This window comes from Temnothorax longispinosus, chromosome 7, assembly GCF_030848805.1.
Source record: "Temnothorax longispinosus isolate EJ_2023e chromosome 7, Tlon_JGU_v1, whole genome shotgun sequence".
Classification (NCBI taxonomy): domain Eukaryota; kingdom Metazoa; phylum Arthropoda; class Insecta; order Hymenoptera; family Formicidae; genus Temnothorax; species Temnothorax longispinosus.
The window spans coordinates 9,410,020-9,423,466 of NC_092364.1; the positions used below are offsets into that span (position 1 = coordinate 9,410,020).

General features: G+C 44.1%; 1 protein-coding gene across 1 annotated transcript in view; it reads left to right on the forward strand.

Annotated features, from left to right (window-relative positions):
• Positions 1–13,447, forward strand: part of LOC139816425 (protein I'm not dead yet-like) — a 153,293-nt gene that overhangs the window by 120,063 nt on the left and 19,783 nt on the right. The gene's annotated exons all lie outside the window — the stretch shown is intronic.

Consider the following 13,447-nt stretch of genomic DNA (forward strand, 5'->3'; position numbering starts at 1 on the left):
AAGAGAGAGAGAGAGAGGGGGAATGAATGAATGAATGAATGATTTTTATTATGCCCTAGTTTAAACTTTAGGCAAATCATGAGATATACAAAAGATACAAAAATTATAATAATTATACAACGAAAGCAAATATGAAGAACAGAGTGTAATCGCCACAGATAAGCATATACGGTAAATAAAAAAATGGAAAATGATGGAGATTATATCAGCAAGCAGGAGACTCACCCCCCGGCGGAGGATGCGTTAAGCATATTGAACGGAAAAGTTACAGTGAAAAAATTGAGATAGAGATATACGATTAGTAGAAAAAATTAACGCATGCAGCTCACACCTCCGTAAAGGATGCCTCGCCATAGACAAAATACATACTAAATGCTGATATCACATGAAAGAAACTAATCACAACGGTATTTACAAATGCAATTATAACTAGATTGAACATTAGGCGTCAGTGGCCGATCACGCTCGAACTAAATTGATCGATTTATGCTCTCACCCTCCGCAATAAGATATCGCAAGAAACACTCGGACACATCCCTTAGAATAGACTAGAATGTTACGCTCAAGTCGAAATATCAAGAATAGATCACATTAAAGAAACTACACACAGGTCACAGAAGCTCTGCCAAATCAACCTCGGAGGTAATCGATATGGGAGGCTGACCTTGATCTTTACGGACAAAAATCCCACCGTCCCTACACCACACATACCTAAAGGAAAATTGCCTAGCCTTGACTCTAGTTTGACGCAACAGATTATAAGTATGTGTCGGAAGTAGCTCGTTTACATAAATGTTACCGGGGATATCTTTCGAGAAAACATCTTTTAAAGTAAGTCGGCGCTTACCCCGCACAACCCTAATAATATGGTCGCGAATCTCGCGCGACTTGAGCGCAACTATAACTGATTTTTTATGACCAGCTGAGTCAGTTTGGGAATCGATGGCCGAAACGGAGACAAATGCCTCATCACGCACCACGGACGCATTTCGCCCCGCAACATCACGGGTCTCGAGAACGTCAGAAATCAGCTGAGGCACTCCGAGCGCTCGAAAAACGCTCTCAACCAGCTCTCCGGATGTATCGGTGAAAGAACGTGGAATACCGGAGATGATAATGTCAGACGTTCTAGACACCCGCAATGCAGCAGACTCGCGATCAACGTGTTGAGTGCTCAGAAACCGCTCACTCTGAGCCTCCAACGCTGCAATTCTCTCACCATGACTTGTGAGAATTTTCAGAACATCCGGTATTTGATTTAATTTACGCGCAATGTCCGCATTTACTGCCTCCTGACGGCTAATGAAAGCTGAAATCTTCTTATCTGACTTGTCGAACCAGGGAGAGAGAGAGAGAGAGAGAGAGAGAGAGAGAGAGAGAGAGAGAGAGAGAGACTATTTGCGTGTCTTAAGGAGGTTGAAGCGATCCAGTTGAGTCAATTGACGGTTTAGAAAAAAGTTTTTTATTAGGTCATTAAAAAATCTGTATTAGGTATCATTTTATTCTCCATACGCTGCTATTGCATAAAACGTATAGTAAAAGTATCATATTATGCATCTTTATATTTTAATTAGCTAAAAACGAAACACTTTTTTGCCAATGCCAACTTGAAAACTTGTAGTATTGCTAATTATTTCAATATAAAAATGGCATGAATATATGTTTTGCCGTTGATAGAATGAAATAATGATTCTTACTGGTAGCTCCCTTCACAATTATATAAGCTATCGATTTTTTAATAACTTTCCGTCGATTATATTAAATACGATTGAAACTTGGCAACGTTTCACTTTTATGGGGTTGGTAGCAGTACTCGCCTCTGTGTTGAGCCACGTAACGGCAGTTGCTAAACGTAAACATGCCGGTGAATTTTCTGTCATTCTGGATAAGAGGTTAGGTGCCCGCGTTTTGGCTATACCCAAATCCTGTCGGTATGTGCACGTTTTTGGTTCTCTTCCGTGCTGTGTCTACTATTTTGTAGTAATGTCAACGATTTTAGGGTTCTCTTTTATGTTATGTTCACAATTTTTTGGTTTTCTTCCGTTAGATTCATGATTTTTTGGTTTTATTTCCAAAGAGAATCAAAAAATCGTGGACATAGCACGGAAGAGAACCACAAAAATGTGCACATACCGACAGGATTCGGGTACAGCCAAAACGCGGGCGACGCTGCGTTGCCACATCTACCTACTCGCGAACTATCAACTGCTATTTCAGTCTAATTTCGATCGCTTTAACTTGTAATATATTTGTTATTAGATGGTGAATACGTGTTTTCTTGCGTTCTAAATGTTCGCATTAATTTACTGTACGCGTAGGCACGTTTTTTGAGCGTTTATATAGACTAGATATTAAAGAAAATTGGGATCAATCATCGCCGTCAACGCTTTCTCCATCTAACCCCATGTAAAACGACGCATTTTTGGAAATTAATATCTCAGCTTCTGGATGGTCAATAAATCTGAAATAATTCTCACACATGCGGTAGATCCTATACTATCATATATATTTTTTACAAACTAAAATCTAGAGTTGACCAAACTGCTTCAACCTCCTTAATACACATGTTCTCCGGGGCGAAGCCCGGCGGGGCATGCTAGTATTTAATAAAAATTAATATGTTAATTGAAAAAATTAAGTATTTTATGCAAAATTAGAAAAAAAAAGAAAACTTAAAATAACATATAAGCAATAAGAAGTGCCGTTTTCGGTCGAAGCGGATTTTGATGCCTAATAATATTTCACAATATCAATTATATTAGATATTAAATACATGTTTCAGTTTTTTAAATTGGCACTGTGTGCCAATATGGACTTTGTCGGACTTAAAACGCAATTGTGTAAACTGAAATTAAAAAAAATATATTTTATATTAATTTGAGGATAAAGTTCCGAAAACGTCCCCCCTCCGATTTCGATGAAATTTTGTGAAAAGCTTCGTTTTGGGTTAAAATGAAAGCCCTTAAAAGGAATTTTGGCGACTCCTATGATAAAGTTATTTTTTAAGATAAAATGATAAAAAATATAAAAAGACCTTCATAATTCTATGGGATGTTATAAATTGAATATATACTGTTTTTATTGATGACACTTAAATACTTTTAAAGCGCGTCACTAATCTATACGCCGAAGCGAGGGAGGGGCTACCGCACCTCCCCCGAAAGCAGGGGGGGTGGGTGAACCTCGGTTCGCGTAAAAAGTGTATGCGTGAACTATTTCGGGGCTACCGCACCTCCCCCGAAAGCAGGGGAGGGGGTGTGGGTGAACCTCGGTTCGCGTGAAAAGTGTATGCGTGAACTATTTCGGGGCTACCGCACCTCCCCCGAAAGCAGGGGGGGTGTGGGTGAACCTCGATTCGCGTGAAAAGTGTATGCGTGAACTATTTCGGGGCTACCGGGTATGTGTTTTTTATCTAAAAAGAACCTATTCACAAAGTTTTACCTAAATCGGAGCGCGGACATTTTCGGAAAAACAGTCCTATATTTTTTATCTTAAAAAATGGCTTTATCATAGGAGTCGCCAAAATTCCTTTTAAGGGCTTTCATTTTAACCCAAGACAAAGCTTTTCACAAAGTTTCATCGAAAATGGAGGGGGGCCGTTTTCGGAACTCCACCCTATATAATTTGATATTGTCAAGTAAAATAATATACTAGAAGAATATTTATAACAGTTATACAAATTTATATGGATAGATCCATTATAGAGTATATATTCATATATGATTATCTTTAACCTTATAAATATACTTTTACATGATCACACATGATAATATACTATAGTATATAAAACCATATATGACTATATACATTATACTTAAAGAGATTTAGCCATATAATATTGTTCAAGATTATATTTCCATTTCTTATATGACCATATATAATTATATATTTACTAATATGAACAAATAAGAAGTATTTTTTTCCGAGTATATAATCATATATGGTTATATATGGCCTGTCACGACTTTTTCACTCCCGGAGCGATCCGGGGCGTGTGCCGGATCAAAAGGATAAAGGAGAGCGGGATGATAGGCCTCTCCGGTGATTCTCTCGCACCTCCGACACTCCACGAAACGATTTTAACGTTGGGCGCCAGACGCGTGAATTCGCGTCCGCGAAATCGCGAAAAACCAAAACAAGACGCAAAACGAAATGAGTCGGGGTGCGAGAAATCGGCTAGCTCGACCTAATAACAGGGCGGGGTTGATGAAAGGCAGCGCGATATTCGGCGGGGTGACATGTAAATCATGAACTCGGTCAACTAATAAATCAAGAGTAACATTTATTGTGTAGTGAAACACGGGCCGTCCTGGCCTTCATTAATCAGAGCAATAATCGCGTGGTTAATAACGTGGGCGTCAATTTCTAAATAACAAATGATAGTAACGCCAGAAAAACGTGGAAAATTAAGTAATTTGTAAACGCGCGAAAGGCGTCGTTATTAAACAAAATAATATCAGGAAAAATTCAAACTCACAAAATCCAAAATTATAATAATAATAGAGTATTAAGTAAATTCGAAATAATAGCGTGAAATGCCGCGAGATGATAGCGTGTCACGCTCGGAGCGCGTGGACGCAAAGTCCCGAGCCGTGCAGAGATTCTGTCGCCAAATAATCTTAATCTAACGCAAGTAATAAACTTAATCGAACGAGAGTAATAATCGTAGTAATGCTCCAACGCAAGAAGGAACGAACGCAACATGTGATATCGCCAAAGATATCCTAACACGGAGAATAAGGCGCCGAGGCGTTCGACATAACGTGAAATACTAAAACGCGAGGGAAGATGCGGAATTACCGCGAGTATTAATGGAACGCAATATTAACACAAATAATATCTAGACGCAAGTGATATCCGAACGCAAGTGATATCCTAACGCGAGTAGTAGCCTAACTTAAATAAATCAGTCGACGCGAACATTATCCTACTGCAATTAATAGCGCGAATAATATTCTGACGCACGAAACTGTCGCACGCGAATAATACTTTAACGCAAAAAGCCGAACACGAATAATATTTCAACGCGAGTAATTTGAACGCAATTATTCGAACGCGAATACTCAACCGAACGTGAAAAATATTCTAATACAAGATATCAGTCGACACGGACAACATCCTAATGCGAATAATATGTCGACGCGAACGACATTCCAACGCAAACGCTATCTCAACGCAATTGATTGAACGCGAGTAATTTTCTGTCGCGAGTAGGACGTCAACGCGAATAACATTCAAACGCAATTAAACCGATGCAAAGTACACTCTCACGCAATTAATATCGCGCGTGGAATCTAAGTTCCGACCGGGCAAAATACTACGCACAACGAAACACGCGGGCGTGAACGCGAAGGGCGCGAGAAACGGCGTACTCGCGTTATTGAACGTCGTCATCGACGCGCCTACCGCGATTTCCAGGAGTCTATAGATTTCGGTCGCGATTCCACGGCCACGAGACGCCTTGTCGGCGAATACGCTAATTATCGCGAATAATCCCGAGCGAGAACGTGACCCGAGAAGCGGTGTCGTGGTTTTACATAGAGTATTACCGAGGCAACCTCACCGTAGGTCGACTCCCTCCTGATGGTCCTCGCCGTCGTCCCAAGGGCCGAGAAGGTAGCTGCCAGGAGTCTTACAACGCACCGAAATGCGACTCAAGTACGAAAGGCAGAGCACAGCGATTTCAAAGTTTTACGTGCGTCGGCTATCGAGAACGATTCAAGAATGCTCCCGAAATTTCGCTTGATGGCGGAATCGATAGCGCACCCCTCCCCGGGCGTACGCGGCCCCACGACGCTATAGCGCGGACCAATAGGGGTTGAGCTCGCAGTCTCGCGGCGTATCCTCGCACAGGGCCGTTAATCACGGCTTTCCGCAGGGCGCTCAACGGCCCTTCGTTTGCGCGGCGATTTTCCGGGATCCTTCCCGGCAGCGGACGGGACGTGATTGCCTCCGTGTTCCTCTCTTTCGATCCGGGAATGGTGGCCATCCATCCCGGAATCCGGTCAGTAGTGTGAGGAAGGCAGGTGACCTGATTTTGCCCCGGTGTCCCGGGGCCCTGCCATTACGGATCCGCCCGCCGCTGTGTCACGCGCCGCGCGCGTGTCCTCTCGCGCTCCCCTGCGCTCTGCGACCCGCAAGCATCACCGAGATTCGCTGGCCGTCGCTGATTTCTCGCCTCTATCCTTGTCGTCGACTCCGTTTTTTCTCGATCCTCTGCCTCCTCTCAGGAACTCCTGTTTTCGGCTTGGTGAGGCGCCGCGTAAATAATACAAAATAGAAATAAAAGGGAATAACATAATGCAACGCGATTATAATAGGCCCCCTGGAGATCTCGTATCGATTCATTAAACCGTCCTCGGGCATAAAAGGGTCGCAAAACCCGCGCCTTGTGACGGCGGCGGGGCGCTGCAACGGTGCAGCGAAACTGCCACGTCACAGGCCATATATAATTATATACTCTCATATATATGGCCATATAATATTGCTTAAAATTATATTTTCCATTTCTTATATGATCATATGTATATAATTATATATCTACTAATATTAATTAATATAAACTAATGTGAATAAATAAGAGATTTTTTTTGGGTAACTAAGCTATATGCGGCTATGCAGTTTCGTTAACTAAGTTGGTTTACATTTAATTTGCCATGTGGTTTACATTTAATTTTAAGTTATCGTATGAAACAACCTAGCTTCCGAAGCGCGGATTCGCTCGCGGCTGGTCAGGGTTCGGAGTAGGCGCGGAGGAAAGACACACGACTCGGTTTTCGGGGTAACAAACAAAGATTTATTCTAACATATGTACAAGCGTTGTAATGATTTCAGTGAATATAGTGACGGCGCGGGATATTTACAAAGGCTCGGGTCGCGGGTGGTGCGACAAAGACTCCGGCGGAAATATTCGCAGAGAATATTGTAGCGGCGCGGGGGCTTTACAATGGTTCGAATCGCGGGTGCGATGGTAGCCAAGATTTATACAATATAGTGCCGGATCGCGGTACGGCGGTTCGCGGGTGCTGCTCGCGGAGCGTGAAGCGTGAACCGCGGACGAGATCGCGGTAATCCGGCGCGGTAGGCGGCGGGATCGAGCTAGCGCGAGATCGACCACCGAGAAGCGCTCGGCGATGGCTACGAGCGGCTAGCTCGAGGGAAAACGGCGCGAGTCCGGCCACCGAGAAGCGTTCAGTGGAGGCCGACTGCAAGCGTCGAGAGGTGAAGCTGGTCGTCAGCCGAGATGCACTCGGCGAAGACAAAGAATGCCGGAGGTGCTCTACCTTCGTTTCTGACTGGCTTTGGATAAGCGGATGCGAGAGTTCAGGATCGGTGTGGTCGGTGAGACGGATGATCAGGAATCGCAAATTGTGCCAGCAACGCCTGGCTTACATACGCGTCGCGGCGGCGTCACGGAGTGGCGGGGGTAGCGACGGCAATCGCGAGCGCCGAGACGGTGCGGCGGAACGATCGGTGATTACGGCGTCCCGACGCGACGCCGCGATCGCGTTCGGTGGTCTTCGGCCCCGCTCGACGCGTCGAGGCGGTCGCCGCGGTAAGTCCGTTCGCGGACTTCCTAACGATACATGCTACGTATTAAAAAAGTGCGGTGGGCACACCGTGCCCGTTCTCTGCCCTGCGGGTGGTCGGCCGGGCGGTCTCGGCAGGGCGTTTATGCTGGAACGATGCATATTCGGGGGTGCATCGTTACACGTATAACTTTAAGAACAAAGTTTAAATCCGAATAAAGAACTTTATGTATATTTTTGTCTTTATTTTGTCTCCTATTCAATATAATTTAGTTTTAGTGTTACATTTATTTCTGTAGAGGGAATTTTTTACTTTGACATGAAACAGATATTGAAATATTCAAATAATATTCAAAATTACCATTAAGGTATGGGACATTTTGCAGTCATATTGCCATCATTTTGCCAGCATTTTGATCACTCTTTTTGACGACATATGATGACAATTTGACATCACTTTGACTAATGTAAGTTATTTTCATTGGGTTGTTACTCTAAATTTTAGTGTAACAACCACTTCATATTAGAGTAAACTTCAATGTTCATCTCAAGCTGATTGTGAGAGTTAACTTAAGTGTTATTCTCAACTTAAGAATTAATTTGAATGTTACTCTCAATTTAAGAGTAATGTAACTCTCAAATTAACTCTCAAGTTGAGACCAACACTCAATTCGAAGGTTACACTCAAGTTGAGTGTCACTATGAAGTTGAGTGTCCGAAATAACCCTCAAATTGAGTGTTGTTTTGAGTGTCTTTTTGAGTGTACTTTTAGTGTTTTTTAGAGTGTCTTTTTCGTAAGAGTCCCCAGTAAACGCACATATAACTGATACTTCCTGTTATGTAATCAAGAAGTATCAAGAAAGTTACATTGATACGTAACATATTCATGTATGAAAAACGTAAATGCTCTTACATTTAATACATTTTTTAACTTTCGAAAATATATATAACAGATATGTATTGTATTGGTATCTGATACATTTCAATATCTGCTGTACGACATGTATCATATCGGTAACAAATACGTATCAGTGATGTAATTCGCTACAATAAAAAGTCATTGCACGTAACAAAGTTTTAGTTGTAATCGTAAAGCCGTAAGGAAATAGACCAATCACACTCGATTATTCTTCAAGCGCGAGGAGAATAATCGACAGTGATTGGTTTATTGCCGTACAACTAAAGATCTATCCAGACAAACTTGCATAGCGCATAAACATAAGCATAAGAAAATTGATTGGTCCATATGCATGTGCATAAGGAGATAGACCAATCCATTTATTTATGTATGTTTTATGTATATGCTTATGCACTTATGCAAGTTTGTCTGGATTAACCATTAAACATTGCGTTACGTGCAATGCCCAATGGGTCTGTCTACAGTAGCCGTAAGAGTATGCAATAAGAGTAAGCAGTAAGCTATTGACTGATGGGATTTTTACAATTCAAGAATAATTGACTGTGGTTGGTCAATAGCTTACTACTTACGTCTTACTGCATACTCTTACGGCTATTATAGACGGTCTATAACAGAACAATATTCGTAGTAGTCTGACTGTTGCTGTGTAGAAAGAAACATAACCTATAATATTTTATACTGAAATAGATCAAAGAACGCGTGGATTTGTGTGAATGTGAATAATTGCTAACCAAAGGATCATAGATCGGTATAGAAGATTATCTATTTTATATTTATTTATCACAATTTAAAGTTCGAAGGCGGAGACATCGATAAAAAAACTGTAATCACGTTCGTACATAGCTATCTAAAAAACGTTTGTATTTTTAATATTAGCAGCCCAATATTTACGAAAAAATTAGGCATTAATTTAAAAAAATGTCCAAATGTTTCTTCTTATCTATTTTTCAATATTATTTACTGACACAGTATTCGGCACACGGTATTGGACATCTGCGTGCATTACTGCGGCGTTTCGGCTGTGTAGTCCACGGTCTTACATATACAGGTCTCTCAACTCGATAGAATTTCAGTGGTGGGGGTGACTCCAATATCGAAGTCACTTTTTGGTGTTGCTGCTATATCGAGGGATGTCGGTTTGAAAGTGCCAACGTGCCAACTATGTTGCGTCAGATAGCATAGCCGGCTCTTTGAGATTACTTACAGACTCGAGTTCGTCACCGTGCACGCGGACCGAAGTGCAAAACAGGCTATAAAAGCCTGAAAATATAACGGTATATATATATATATATACATATATATATATATATTGTGACGTTGCGGCCCGCCGCTTCGTGGCAGCGCCCCGCTGCTGTCACAAGGCGCGGAAATTCGCGCCCAGGGACGAGCCAGAGAGGCGACGACGAGATCTCCAGGGGCCAAAAATTTTAATATCGTTTCCGCATTCTGATTCCAATTTTATTTTCATATGCAATTGTAATACGCGCGGCGCCTTACCCGCACCGCGGCAAATCTTCGAGGGAGCACCGATGACGGAAGGGTCCTGGAGGACCAAAGACCGAGGAGGGGTGGCGATAGCGGAAACCACTGGGATCCCGGGCGGCGAGAGCAACGCGGCAGGCGTGCGGCGAATGAGGCAGTGATGGACAAGGCCGCCGATAGCGGGGCCCCAGGCGCCTGGGAAGAACCCGGCCTCAGCAATCTGCCTCCACGAAATACCGGCCCGCGGGGTGACTGATCACCGCCCCAAGGTCAAACCGGAAGCCTACCAGCTAGAACGAAGTCCAGTCCGCTGTCCAAGGACAAATTGAAGAAGTCGCTACGCTGCCGAGGGACCGTTGCGCGCCCCGAAGGATTTACATTACGACGATCCTGCGTTAAAATATCGCGCGAGCTTGCAAGCTCGCTCCCGATTGGTCGGCGCGCCCCTGCGGAAGGGGACGCCACATCGATTCCGCAATCGAGCGGATTTAGCGAGACACTTTCTGGTCGTCCGTCGGCGAGTCCGAACGTTTACGTTGAGCTCCGCGATAGCCATCCCGAATCGGGAGTTAGTTTTCCGAATACGACGATCGAGTACGAGGTGACGACGAGAAACCCCAGGAGAAGGCGTCACATCGGTGAGGTTGCCCGCAAGTACTACCGACATGTAAAGCCACGACACCGCCCTCCGGTGCGCGCTCTCGTTCGGGAAAACGTTTGTAATACCGCGACACGTACGGTTCCTTGAGACCGAGTATCGAATGGCGATCGACAGCGAGAGCGAAGGGCCTCGGGATGGTATCGTGGCCGCGGAATCGCGATAACGTCGTGATAACGAGCCTCTGGAGATCGCGATAGATTCGTTGGCGAAATCCGGTAATGCGAGTCCGTTTTCGTGTAATGGCCGCGCTCGCGGTTGCGTCTCGCGCACACGGTGCTCGCAGCGTATCGTAATACCAAATATTGCGTAGGTCGGAATGTCGTCCGCATCGGCACATTAATCGCGTCTACGTGCCGTTTAGGTGGGCTAATTGCCTTAGGAGAGTGTTCGCGTAAGGATAGTTATGTTCGGATGCGTTGTTTCGGTAGCGGTGTGTAAGAATTAGTCGTGCTGACCGCGGGAGAGCGTTATTCGCGTGATTTACTCCATTTTCGCGATCGGCACAGCGCCGTCGTAATTGCGTGTTATTAGTGCTCGCGGTAATTCCGCATATATTTTCCTCGCGTTCGTTCCGTATTTCGCGCTATGCCGAGTACCTCGGCGTATCCTTCTTCGCGTTCAAAAGTCACGGGAGACAATGTGCCGAATTCGATCAGAATGACTTGCGTTGACCTTAGTTATTATGTGTGTTAGATTAAGTCCGTATTTTCGCGTTAGTTATAAGATTTCGCGTCTCTTGGCGATCGCGCCGAAATATTTCTCGCGTTATTGCGTTGCGCACGGTCCTCATTACGTTGAGCCGCGGCTTACACCACGATTCCCCGGGTGTTAGGCTTAGGATAATTGGCGACAGAATTCGCGTGCGACTCTATACGTGGCGTTCACGCGCTTCGAGCGTGACGTCCCGTCCTCTTGCGATCTTTCCTGCGAGACTATATTTTCCATTTCCGTGATTGTTTCGCGTTTACTGTCAATGTTCCATAAGAATTATAAGTTTCGTCTTACTGTATTTCTCTATAATCTAATCGCAGCGTCTTCTGCGCGTTTACGATACGATACGTAATACTCTGTTCATTGCTGGCGTCCGCGCCGTCGCTATTTTATTTGTTTCATTTCTGACGCTCGCGTGATTGATTATTCGATTTGTTCGATTGACTGAAGCCGAATCGGCCTGTATTGTTTCACTTGCGAGTTACTAAGAAATAAATGTTATTTTTTTTGTTAATCGCTTGAGTTCGTAGCCTTCATTATTGCGTGTCACCCCGCCGGATATCGCGCCGCCCTTCATCACCCCCGACCCAGCCCTTAGGTCGAGCTAGCCGATTCCTCGCACATCCGCACGTTTCGTCTCGCGTCTCGTCTCGGTTTTCTTTCGCGATTTCGCGGACGCAAATTCACGCGTCTGGCGCCCAACAGCAAAATTGTTTCGCGAAGTGTCGGAGGTGCGAGGAAATCGTCGGAGAGGCCTGACACCTTTCTCTCCGTTTCCCCCTTTTGATCCGGCACACGTCCCGGCGCGGTCCGGGAGTGCAAAAAGCCGTGACAATATACAGGGTGTCCCGTAAGTCGAGGTCATCCGCTCGGGAGATGAAAGGGGAACCAAAAACAAGAAAAAAAGTTGGTACAAACATAGGCCCAAAAATGCGTTGTTTTTGAGTTATCGCCATTTTTATGTTAAAATTTAAAATTGCTTTGCCTTCGAACTTTTTTGTCAAAATTAAAACATAAGATGGTTTTTATGAGTTTTAAAACACAACTAAAGTCAAATAAAAGTTGCGGGCTGCTTTAGCACTACCCAGGATGCACCGCGTGGAGGTACAGCCCGCTTAGCAGCCCTTGACAGAGATCAGGACCCCACAGTTCGTCACTCCTGTGGTATTTAGTGACTCCAAACCCTCTCTGTCGTGTGTATGTATTCGTGCAGAAGGAGGTCATTTCGAACACCTCATATAATTTTTACATTCACACACACACACACACACACACACACACACACACACACACACACACACACACACACACACACACACACACACACACACACACACGCACACACGCACGCACACACACACACACACACACACACATACACACTACAGAGAGGGTTTGGAGTCACTAAATACCACAGGAGTGACGAACTGTGGGGTCCTGATCTCTGTCAAGGGATGCTAAGCGGGCTGTACCTCCACGCGGTGCATCCTGGGGTACGTTCCAAAACTCTACTCTGAGTAGCAGGGTTAACCCTACGCCGTTCCAAAACGCGAAGTAAGTAACTATATGGGCGGAGCCTATTCGTTCCAAAAGTGAGAGTAAAGTAACCCTGGAGTTAACTCTATGAACCCTGCTTCCGAGGTGGGTTAGGAGAGTAACCTCTACTAAATTTAAATATAAACGCGGGATCTTAGAACATAATAAGCGCAATTGTCTCTATACACCACGAAAACGTTGGTCGTTGCTGTGATAAGTAAGTAAGAAATATAATATTAAAAAACATATTAGATAAAGTATTTTATATATCACACACAATAAATAAGCATATTAATTTCTTTTTTAATGGTTTTTTAGTCTGTTTTAGGATAGAGTTATTTTAAAAAAAGTAAGATTTATTAGGTTAGGTTGTGACCGGATCAACGATTGACGCTGTTGAAATTGTATGAAATAGCCACTTACTACTTGGGCTTTATTTACGGTCGCCACTGTATTTTCTGGATCTATACAGAAACCTTGGTGCGTTGCGTTGCCCCTTCCTTCCTTCCAGCGTAACGGCTGCCGCTGTTCTACGTCGCGGACGTGTTCAAGGCCGTCGGCCACGCCCTGGTAATGCGCACGTAAAGCACGGATATTCGGACAGGATGT